General features: G+C 38.7%; 1 protein-coding gene across 8 annotated transcripts in view; it reads left to right on the forward strand.

Moving 5' to 3' along the window:
* CRACD (capping protein inhibiting regulator of actin dynamics) overlaps positions 1-12,486 on the forward strand; it is a 256,852-nt gene that overhangs the window by 139,896 nt on the left and 104,470 nt on the right. The window lies entirely within an intron of this gene.

Here is a 12,486-nt window from a genome sequence, read left to right on the forward strand (position 1 = left end):
GATGCAGCTGTTCCAATCTCATTTGCTAAAATGACAGGAATTATTGGAATCATAGTCCCAGCAACTGCGGGAACTTCCGATCTATTCAAGGCCAAATATAGGGATATAATGTGTGTGTGTGTGTGTGTGTGTGTGTGTGTGTGTGTGTGTGTGTATGTGGCCACTTTCAGGACCTTAGTTTGGCAAAAGTGGCAGTGTGGTGTTTATTGGCCTTTGCATAAATATGTCAATTATTCTGAAGTGGAAAAAGCCTTGGATTTATTTTCTGCAATAAGCTATATACGTTCTGTTAAAATTCAGAGATAGTCCCTCTGTTAATCTGAAATTGACTCCTGCCAGCATTGGCTGGGGGTTCTTGGAGACCCATTGGTTATTATTAGTTTGCTAGGGCTGCCACAACCAAGTACCACAAATTGCTGGCTTAAACAAGAGAAATTGATTGCCTCACAGTTCTGGAGGCTAAAAGTTCAAAATCAAGATGTTGGCAGGGTTGGTTCCTTCTGAGTGCTGTGAGGGAGAATCCATTTCATTCCTCTCTCCTAGCTTCTCTTCCACCCTCAGGTGTTCGTTCCTTGGCTTGTATGTGATATTCTCCCTGTGTCTTCACATTGTCTCTCTGTGTGTGTCTCTTTTTATAAGGATGTCACTCGTATTGGATTAGGGCCCACCCTAATGACCTCTTTGTAACTTGATTACTTCTGTAAAGAAGGTCACATTCTGAGGTATTGGGGTTAGGATTCCAACATATCTTTTTCTTTGGGTCGGGGGCACACAATTCAACTCATAACAGATGTCTACTTGAATATGCAGGAATTTTCTTCTGTAATGACTGCAAATAATTTGTGCCCTAAAAGACTTTGGGATGATTGCATGAAGACTCTCACAAGACTTATTTATTTTATGGTATTGTTCCTTTCATTTATTTTGGGACGTAACATAGAGATATTAGATCTACCATCTTTCCTCATATTTGGCCAAGTGCCTGAGGTGGAGCCTGGTGTACCTTTTGACCCTGAATGTAACTTACTGACTGCAAGACGCTATGAAAGAATCGATCATGGACGGTCACCTCAGAACTGTTTAACTTGTAAATGAACTGACCTAATTGAAAATGAATAAAACGAGTTTCTCCCTAACCCCAGTTCTCCCCCACACCACTCTACTCCCCATTGCACAAACGAGTTTGAAGGCAATTCAAGGAGACGTTCCTGATATCAGGAAATTCCTTCATTTGAGGATTCCGATGGGCTAGACCACAGTTTGTTTTAAAACAGAAATTTGAAAACAATATCTACAATAAAGGAAATAAACTGGAATTATGGGGATTGTTTGATGTGATAGAAATAACAGTGAACTGGATATTTGAAAACAGATTGGTCAAGGTTCTGCAATTGACGAATGTGATCTTGGACAAGTAAATTCACCTTTCGTTTACTAACTGTACAGTGTGGGCTTTGGGTCATTCGGTGATCTCTCAGCTTCCAGCTAAACGCTCTTAGCTTTTCGGGTTACTAGTGCGGAAACAGGCAGATAGACAGTCATGATTTAGGTCAGTGCTCAAATGGATGTGTTTGGTGGTCTTAGAAGGTGCTGGGTAAGAGATTCAGCATGCTCTGTGGAAACATAAATGATCATTTAGTGTATTGAGGCTTACAGTATGATAACACTACAGGGAGGTTAAGTGAGAAAACTAGGGAAATTTGGTTGTAAGACATATAAGAGGCCAAAAGATTATATTTGAGTACAAGAAAGGAGTAAAAGTGCTCAGAAACCTACCTGCAGGGTCTGTCGACAGGTGCTGGCTGGGTGGGGCCTCCTCTAGTTCAGCACTTGCATCAGCAGCCACACCTGTGTCTGTCCCACCACTCAAGTGTATTTCTGCAGGGAAATTCTTCCTTTCCCCATTAACACAAATATCCTAGACATGCAAGAAAAAAGGAATAAGATTGCAGGCCTCCTTTACTTTCTAGATTAATACAGGGATCTAATTAGGAGCACTTGTGATCTCTCATTTCTGCTCTTATGCCCAACTCTTGGCTCTTTATAAACCAGCTCTGTGAGCTTCACTCTGCTCCTTAGGAAACAGATGGTGGGGTCTGAGCTGGTATATGCCTAAGGGAAACTTGCTCTTATTTGAAGGAGATGGATAGCCTGCTGGAGTCTGTTGAAGAAGGACACAAGCCTGGCTGCAGCTCTTGGGTATGCTGTGTGAATAACACAGGATGTTGATTCAAGGACCATCTGGAATAAAGAGAAGCCAATGAATTCATTTCAGTGGACTAGTAATTTTATTTTTATTTTTTTGCAAGCCTAGCTTTTGATGCTTTTTTTTGGAATCCTTTTCTTTGAACTTTAGGGCCTGTGGAGAAGGAGTTCAGTTGGCCATAAAGCATGATTATTCATTTATTAAATACTGACGAGAACAAATAATAGTTAAGGCATGCTGTGACATGTGCTATATTATAGGTTTGAACAAAGGGCTCTGTGAGCCTATGGGAGCCTAAGGGAAGGGGGAAGTTAGTTCTACTAGGGGAGCAGGGTCCCTGGAAGTTCTGCTTGGGGGAAGTGAGGGCAGGCTTTCTGAAGGATGCGTAGAAAGTAAAAGCTCACTGGATAGAGAAGTGAAAGGAGGTTCCAGGCAGAGAGATAACCATGAACAAAGAAAGTGCTTGATGTATTCTGAATCTAGCCAGTAATTCAGTGTGTGTGGGGGTTAGAATTTGTAGTGAAGCACTAGTGGCAGGGCAAACCCCAGAAAGGGGGTAGATTGAAGCTAGATTATGAAAGATGTTGAATGTTGTGCCCTGCTAGGGAGTTGAACTCGATCCTGTAGTAAGAGAGAGACACTGAGACACTGAAAGGTTTTTTGTGTTTTTTTTTTTGAATAATTGACATATAACATTATATTAGTTTGCAGTATATGACATAATGGTTCAATATTTGTATATATTGTGAAATGATCACCAAAATAAGTCTAGTTAATATCTGTCACCATACATAGTTACAAATTTATTTTCTTGTGATCAGAACTTTTAAGATCTCCATAACAATGTTCAAATATATAATACAGTGTTATTAATTATAGTCACCATGCTGTACATGACATCTCCATGACTTATTTTATAGCTGGAACTTTGTGCTTCTGACCCCCTTCACCCATTTAACTTATCCCTCACCCCCCACCTCTGGCAACCACCAGTCTGTTCTCTGTGTCTATGAGCTCGGGGTTTTTTTGTTTTCGTTTTTTTAGATTCCACCTATAAGTGAGATCATACAGTATTTGTTTCTGTCTGACTTATTTCACTTAGCATAATGCCCTCAAGATCCATCCATATTAAAAACGGCAAGACTTCCTTCTTTTTATGACTGAATAATATTTCATTGACATGTATGTATGTGTGTATACCACATTTTCTTCATTCACCCATTGGTAGACCCTTAGGTTGTTTCCATATCTTCACTATTGTAAATAATGCTGCAGTGAACAGTATCTTTTCGAGTTAGTGTTTTCGTTCTCAATTGCAAAAGTACAATTGCTGGATCATATAGTAGTTCTAGTTTTAATTTTTTGAGGAACCCCCCCAAAAATTTTAAACATGATTAGATCTGTGTTTTAGGATGATTATCACAACAGGCACATGAAGTATGGATTGGAAGATGCAAGACTGCAGTCAGGAAAATACATTTGGAAATTTTTCCAATACTCCAGTGGAAACGGCAAGACACATTACCCTAGTTCAGGTGCTTATTATTCCTGGTCTGCTGTTAATCTCTTCAGTAATTTCTACTTAAGAACTTTTCTCATGGTCATTACAAGGTTAACAACTGCTGCTTTTATTTTTTAAAGTTCATTGGTTCTTTAATTTTCTTCTTTCTTTAAATTTTAAATAGGTAATGAATTTCTGTAGGTCAAAAATTCAAAAGTTTAAAAGGTATAAAGTGAACTCTTCTTCCCACCCCACTTCTCATGCCAGTTTCTCCCTCCCCAAGATATCACTGTTTTTAGTTTTATGTGAATCCCTCTAGAGATTTTTAAAATGAATATACAAGAAAATATTAATCTATATTCTTATAACAAATATTTATGCCAGACATACAGTTCTTTTTCTTTTTTTAAGATATTTTTTATTGGGGAAGGGGAACAGGACTTTATTGGGGAACAGTGTGTACTTCCAGGACTTTTCCAAATCAAGGTGTTCTCCTTTCAATCTTAGTTGTGGAGGGCACAGCTCAGCTCCAGGTCCAGTCGCTGTTGTTAGTTGCAGGGGGCACAGCCCACCACCATTCCTTGCGGGTGGAACCGGCAGTCTTGTGGTTGAGAGGATGCGCTCCAACCAACTGAGCCATCTGGATACCCGGGAGCTCAGCGGCCACTCATTGACTTCATTCTAGTTGTGGAGGGCGCAGCTCACTGGCCCATGTGGGAATCGAACAGGCAGGCCCGTTGCCCAGAGCTCGCGCTCTAACCAACTGAGCCACCCATCCGCCCTCTGTTCTTGCATTTTTCACTGGAGTATTATACCATGAGTGTCCTGTAGAGTCTCCCACAGTCTAGGTTTTGCTGATTGCATCCCTGTGGTGTAGTTTCTATGTTCATCTGTCCTCTGTATTTTCTGTAAATTGGTAGTTGGATCAAGGTGCTATCAGATTTAGGTTAGTTATTTTTTTTTTTTTCAAGATTACTTCATAGGTGTTCTTCCATTAGGGGGCAGATAATGTCAGGTGGTCTCATTTTTTGTGTGGCTTCTAGTACTTTTATGGTTTCATTTTTAACATTTTAATCTTTGCTCCACTTGAAGTTTATCTTGGTGTATGATGTGAGTATGGATCCAAATTTATCTTTTCCAATTGGCTCTCCAGCTACCCCAACAACATTTATTGAATAGTCTGTCTTCCTCACTGATTTAAGATGCCATTTTTATCATATAGTAAATCCCCAAATGTATTTGAGTCTATTTTCTGGGTTTTCTATTGTATCCTATTGATCTATCTGTATTCATATAATAGTTTTATATTGTTTTCATTATTGAGGATCTATAAAACATCTTAATATCTGGTAGGGTTAGTTTCCCCTTATTACTCCTTCCCCCCCCCCCCAGAGCTTTCCTCACTATTCTTTCTTATTGGAATTTGCATTTGACTTCTAGGTTAAGTAGAATGATGTGTTCATTACATCAGGTGTTCCTATCCAAGACCATGGTATTCCTTTCCTGTCCTTTAGAAATGTCTTAAAGTTTTCTTCATATATTTTTTTCTCATTTCTATTAAGTTTTTCCTAAGTGTTTTGTTGTTTTGGCTATTATTATAATTGAGGTCTTTTCATCCATTATATCTTCTCTATATTGTTTATAAAAGCCATTGATTCGTGCTCCATCAGACTTGCTAAATTGTCTTTTTTTAAATAGTTTTTCATCGACTTTCTGGGTGTTTCATCAGATCACCTGTAAATAGCGATGGTTTAACCTACTCTCTTCCAGTCTTTAATTCATCTAATTCCTTTATCTTGTTTTGGCTAAACTTCCACCTACTTAATCCTAGTTCAAACCTGTTTTTTCCTCAGTTGCTGGTACTGTTTTACCACATAGTTGCTTTTGGCTTAAATCCAGCTTTTCCAGCACTACCTGGCAGCAGGTGACATACCTGCTTCCTTTGCCCTGGAGATGGGAGCCAGCTATGATCAATTGGTATCAGATAGAGAGTTGGGTGTCAGAGGATACAAGCCTTAGGCTATGCCCCTCAGTCTAAACCTTAGACACTTCACACCCTTATTCTTGTAAGGAAATTAGGTAAATAGCTCTTCATTTATGATCTCTCAACATTGTAATTTTTTAAATAAAGACTGAATATTCTTCTGTCTTTCTCTTCTTGATCCTATCTTTTCTCTTACCTCCATTTCTCTCTACCTTCCTGAACCATTTTCTTCTTAACTCTCTTTTGTTTATTTCTCTTTTCTCTCTCTTTCATATTTCTCTTTCCCAGGTACTCCGTATTCCTTGTATTATATTTTATTTTGAATCTTGGCATGCTTAAATTCTTCTTATAAAGGAAAAAATCTTACAGCTGGACTTACCATGTTTTATTTGGTAGAATATTTAGGGCTTTCTTTTAGCGCATCATTATGAACCAGAAACAGGAATTTTATATTAGTGCTGCAGGGGCATCATGTCGATGTCTACCTAATGTAGACAGTAATTTAAGACCTTTAGGAAGTAATTTAAGACCAGAACATTAGTTGTTGTGAAATGATTCTTTGAGGTATTACTGTATAATACAGAGAAGTCTCTGTTTTTAGCTAGTACTTATTCTTGAAAACCACATCTTAAAGCTCTTGTTGTGAGGCAGAATTTTGATCGTGGAAAGCAAATATTCTGACTGCTCATGAACTTTTCTTCTTGTCTATTTATTTATTTTTTAAAATTTTTTTATTGGGGAATATTGGGGAACAGTGTGTTTTTCCAGGGCCCATCAGCCCTAAGTCATTGTCCTTCAATCTTGTGAAGGGCGCAGCTCAGCTCTAAGTCCCGTCTCCATTTTCAATCTTAGGTGCAGGGGGCACAGCCCACCATCCCATGAGGGAATTGAACCGGCAACCTTGCTGTTAAGAGCTTGTGCGCTAACCAACGGAGCCATCCAGGCACTGTCTTCTTATCTATTTAGACATTGCTCAAAGTAATTGGAAAATAGAACAACTGTGTGAATGGAGCCCTGAAAGCAAAATGGCATTGAATGAGCAAAATGTGAAGCTATAAGAAGAAGTAGTCTCTTGTCACCCCAATAAACTTTAATTTAAAAAAAAAATGGCCTTCTTACCACTTTGAATATTTTGTGCCAACCCCTTCTGGCCTACAAAGTTTCTGTTGAGCAATCAGCTGACAGTCTTATGGGGGCTCCTTTATAGGTAACTAACTGCCTTTCTTTTGCTGCTTTTAACATTCTCTCTTTGTGTTTAATCTTTGGCATTTTAATTATGATGTGTCTTGGTGTTGGCCTCTTCGGGTTCATCTTGTTTGGGACTCTCTGCACTCCTGGGCTTGTATGTCTGTTTCCTTCACCAGGTTAGGGAATTTTTCTGTTATTTCTTCAAACAAGTTGTCAATTCCTTGCTCTGTCTCTTTTCCTTCTGGTACTCCTATAATGCAAATGTTGATATGCTTGATATTGTCCCAGAAGCCTCTTAAGCTATCCTCATATTTTTGGATTCTTTTTTCTTTTGCTGTTTTGATTGGGTGTTTTCTGCTACCTTATCTTCTAAATCACTGATTCGATCCTCTGCTTCATCTAATCTACTCTTGATTCCCTCTAATGTATTCTTCATTTCAGTTACTGTAGTCTTCATTTCTGATTGGTTCTTTTTTATTTTCTATCTCTATTTTTATGTTTCCTATTTCTTTGTTGAAGTTCTCACTGAGATCATTGAACATCCTTATAACCAGTGTGTTGTACACCTGAAACTAATATAATATTATATGTCAATTGTAATTGAAAAATTAAAAGAAAAATTTTTTTAAGTGGCCTTCGTATCCACATACAATCTAATACAACAACATTGGGCTTCCTACCAAGGTTGGAATCTTAAGTTTCATAAAGGCAGAAACCATGTCTTAATCATCTTTGAAAAAGACGTTGGCTGGCCCAGAGAAAGCAGATTATAAATATTTGATGATTTGGTAAACCAAACTAGACCAGACTGCTATGGTCTGAATGTGTGTCTCTCCTCCCCAAACCCCTATGTTGAAATCCTGATGTCTAATGTGATGGTTTTAGGAGGTGGGGCTTTTGGGGGGTGATTAGGTCACAAGAGTGGAGCCATCATCAATGGGATTAATAATGCCTTTGTAAAAGAGACCCTAGAGAGATCTCTTGCCTCTTCCACTATGTAAGATGACAAGGAGAGGGCCCTCACCCAATCGTTCTAGCACCTTGATCTCAAACTTCCAGGCTCCAGAACCATGAGAAATAAATTTCTGTTGTTTATAAGCTACCTAGTCTGTGGTATTTTGCTACAGTAGCCTGAACAGACTAAAAACAGACCATGAGATTAGATGGGCACATTTTTTTAAAATCTAGGAATTTCGGCGTGAAATTGGTGGTTGATTTAGATCACCTTCCAGTCTTGGCAACCCATTGCAGAATGGCTCCTGAGAATAAAGGAAGGGGGAAAGCAGATACAAGTACTAGGAAATCCGTCTTATGGGCTCTTGTGTGTTGGCTCAGTTAGCTTCCATTCCTTAGCGGCCCCAGAGGGTTATAACGCAACAATTTCATTATGATGATTCTGAGTCAACAGCAACAACAACAAAAAGTTCAATGGTGTTTTATATACTCTGTTGCTAAAGAACATTTATGAAATCCATTTAAGAAAGCTTTCCACTAAAAGTGGTAAGCATAATATCAAGAATATACTTTTGTGAATTCAGAAAATCTGCTACTTCCTTATGGGTCAGATAGATAAGCAAGTTGTTGTGTAACTACTTTTACTGACAAGTCATTCTTTTTGTGTCTTTACATTTTATGAGCATTAGGGGATAATCATAGTTAAACACAGTGCAGAAGTGCTAGAAAATTTCAGGCCTGATACACAAGAGTGGGGAGAATAATCTCAGCATAACAAATAGATTCAGTAAAGACAAAACGGTCAAGTGATTCGGTCATAGGCCAGAGCAATGGATTGTCAGTAACAGAAGGAAACTTTCTGGCCTTTCTGAATCTACTGACAGTTTCTGGGTCTCCCTTGCCAAAAATTGCTTTGTGATCTCCTTATAAAAACAGAACTAGGTTTTAGAACAGAAGTTGGCAAACTTCTGTACAGGGCCAGACAGTAAATTAAGCTTTGCTGCAACTACTCAGCTCCATCCTTGTAGGGTAAAAGTAGCCATTGGCAGTGCTTAATGAGTGTGGTTGTGTTCCAGTAAAACTTTATTTACAAGAACAAGTGTGGAATTTTGAAATGATTACTGTTTCCTATGATCAGCAACAGGTGTGTTATATTAGGTTGGTGCAAAAGTGGTTGCGTTTTTTGCAGTTATTTTTAACCTTTTAAACCGCAATTACTTTTGCACCAATCTAATATATCACACGTACAAACTGTCTTATAGGAGGTAACTATTTTCTAGACACAACCATGAATTATCTACCTACCGTGTTTCCCCGAAAATAAGACCTAGCCGGACAATCAGCGCTAATGTGTCTTTTGGAGCAAAAATTAACATAGACCTGGTCTTATACTATATAAGACCCGGTTTTCTATTATAGTAAAATAAGACTGGATCTTATGTTAATTTTTTGCTCCAAAAGGCGCATGTGAGCTGACTGTCCGGCTAGGTCTTATTTTCGGGGAAACATGGTAGTCACTTTCTTTTTTTCTCTCCCTCTCCCTCTCTGTCTCTTAGGGACTACTTAACCTCCACCTATATACAGTTCAGTCCCCGCCCAGTAGTGAAGCTAGTCTTCTTTCTTACGCAGGAGATATGTCAGGAGCATCAAGTCAGCCTCGCTGCTTGTTCTGTTTTCACTGTGTACTCAGTTTCAGGTCTTTGATCTCTGCCTTACAGCCCTCCTGGTACCTCAGTTCCTCTAAGAATGAAATTTCACCTTATCCTTCTTACCCAAGGCATTTCAGTGACTATACAATCCTGGGCACTACATTGATACAAAAGCAAAAATCATCAGTTCCTGTTACTGAGTACCTACTCTGATCTGGACACTGGTACATGTTCACAAATAAAAACATATGATACCTCCCTTTACCACCAAAAGGTTTGGTGTTTAACAGAAACAAGACTTTCACACATTAAACAATTAAATATAAAATAATTTAACTCATATGGTAGAACAAATAACCACTATATTTTTTTACAAATTATACTGAATGTAATGAAATGTTAAAATGTGCAGTTCAAACATGAATTGCTTCTGTTGGAAGATTATATCTGTCAGACGCTTGTGTTGAGCCTTGTAGGCTCCACGGGATTTGGTGAAATGAAGAGAAGGGAGAACATTCCAGGTGAGGGTAGTATTATGAGCAAGCAGCTAGTGAGTGTGTGTTGGAGAGAAGTGGGGGAGAAGGTTAGACAGAGGAAAGCGCCAGCAAGGGAGGAGCTGGAAAGCCACACAGAGGCTGTGGAGTTTGTGAAGACTAGGGATAATAGGGAATATCCGATGGTGTCTGGTGTGGTTTAGTGGAAAGCAAATTGTCACAGAAGAATAATGGACTAAAACCCAGAAGTGCAAGGTTCCTCTTTCCACCCTGCCACTCACTATGAAACCTTGGAGCCATCACTTACAATCCTGGAGCCTAAGTTTCCTTATCTGTCAAATGCGAGTACTCATCACAGAGATGTCACGAGAGCAAAATGAGAAAATAGATATGAAAATGTTTTGAAAGTCATGAAAAAGTTCTCTACATATGTCAGAAATTGCAATGCTATTATGACAGTGGTGACACAGGATGAATATGCTTGTAGATATGAGCAAACTGTAATGGGAGAAACTAGACATAGCAGAGAAGCGTGTTTTCGTAGCATGTGAATGGACAGAAGAGGACCTGTTGTATGCCACATGGGTTACCATTGGAGAAATAACTCCCACACAGTAGAAAATTCACAATAATACTTCAGTGACCCTACACCCTAAGGCTCCTTTGCAGATACAAATGCCACCTCATGATCATAAACATCAATTCTAAAAGTGCTGTATGCTACCCTCTGAATAAAAGGAAGCTTGCCTTTTGTAAACTCAGCTCGGGGTGAGGCACGTACCAGAAACCGGGAGCCCATTTTCATCCCTTTTGGTTCCATTGATGTCTCTTCTCCGAAGTTTCTCCCTAGATGTCTAACTCTGTCTCTCCATAATGATGGAAAACAACTAACAGGGTAAAACTTGGAGCAATTACTGCCAACAATAAAAATATCCTTTGGAAAAAAGAAAAACATGCCCTCGTGTTTGCCCCTGCCCTGTGGGCTTACTGCTTATTTCTTCAGGGCTTTTATCTTTCTTGAAAACTTGGAAATAGTTTGCTTCCTTTCCCGTCTGTTCAGTACATTAACTACTCTGGGCAGGAAGAAGTTTCTTCAATATAGTTCTTTCCTGCTTTTGGTTTTAAGTCCATTACATAACTCAGCCGCTTTGTTGTTTAACTTCTTAATCTTCCTCTTACTGGTACTGGGAAATGTCCTTGGTGCCACTGAGGAGGGGAGGTATGGAGACTGACGTGATCCTTAGCTCCTTTTATAAAAAGCATGCGTAGCCTTCTCTGTACATAATTAACCTTGGGTAGGAATCTGGCCTTTTCCAGTTGAATAGCAGGTGGATATCAACTGTTCGATGAAAAAGATGTTCTGAGCACTGCTCTCTGTGCTGGCCTGGGGAGGAGACAGAGGCACAAGGCGTTGCTCCTGTAATTGGAGAGCACAGAGTCCACTTGGAAAGCAGTGGTGTGTCGGAAAAGTTTACACTCCAAGGAGGAAGATCCGGTTCTGCAGCTAACTTGCTTTATGGCCTTTCTTTGGCTTCTTTTTCTGCAAAAAATGAATGGATTGAATTGGATCAGTGGATTTCAAACAGTGTCTTTTAAGGATTTTTGACATTTAAGACGTGTTTTCCTTTGAGGGCTGAGCAGATAGGGCTTGCAAGGACTCTTTCAGATGCTCTAAGTATCTTGCTTTTATGTATTAGGCTTCTACATATAAAATTTCAAATAAACGCTTCCAGAGCTACAAGGGGGCCAAATGAATCCTAACGTCTCTTCAAATTCTTATTTTCTGTGAGCCTAAGACTTTGCTACAAAATATAAGAGCATAAGCGTGTGCAAAATGTGTGACATAGAATTCTCTTATCAGTCATTCAGAAAACATTTACTAAATTTCTGGTGGACTCCAGAGTATCATAGCTTCTAAACATCATAGGTACTTTTAGTTAGGTACTCTTTGGACTCGGATCAAAGTGTACAGTGAATTTAATATTGTTAGAAGTCCTAGAATATATAGAAAAGTAGAAAAACAGAAAATAAATATAACAGATCCTACACTTAAAGATAGTCACTCTTATACTCACCTGGACTCCTAGTAGTCATTCTGGTGTTTTATTTCTGAGGTACTGCTAGGTTGATGCCCTCCTCCTGAATTTGCACACATTTTATATGGGAGAAAACTGCAGATAAAGAAATATGCTCTAAATCACATTAAAAGCAGTACTATAAGAACTACAATTAGAATCATATCAGAGCAACACTCTATCCTTTGGTAATCTTTTATTTCCTGAATTAAATTATCCATTAATTACATATAACTGAATTATATAATCTGCCTTTATATTGGTAATGTATAATTAGTATGGTTCCTATTATCAGTTAACTTAAAATCTACATAAAAATATGTAGGGGAAACAAGAAAAAAGAGGGAAAAAGAAAAATATATTCTGTGTACACATGGAAAAACGAAGGGTGAATAATAATATAGCTTGCTGGGATTATAAAACCAACAGTGACAT

This window comes from Rhinolophus ferrumequinum, chromosome 5 (genome assembly GCF_004115265.2).
Source record: "Rhinolophus ferrumequinum isolate MPI-CBG mRhiFer1 chromosome 5, mRhiFer1_v1.p, whole genome shotgun sequence".
NCBI lineage: Eukaryota > Metazoa > Chordata > Mammalia > Chiroptera > Rhinolophidae > Rhinolophus > Rhinolophus ferrumequinum.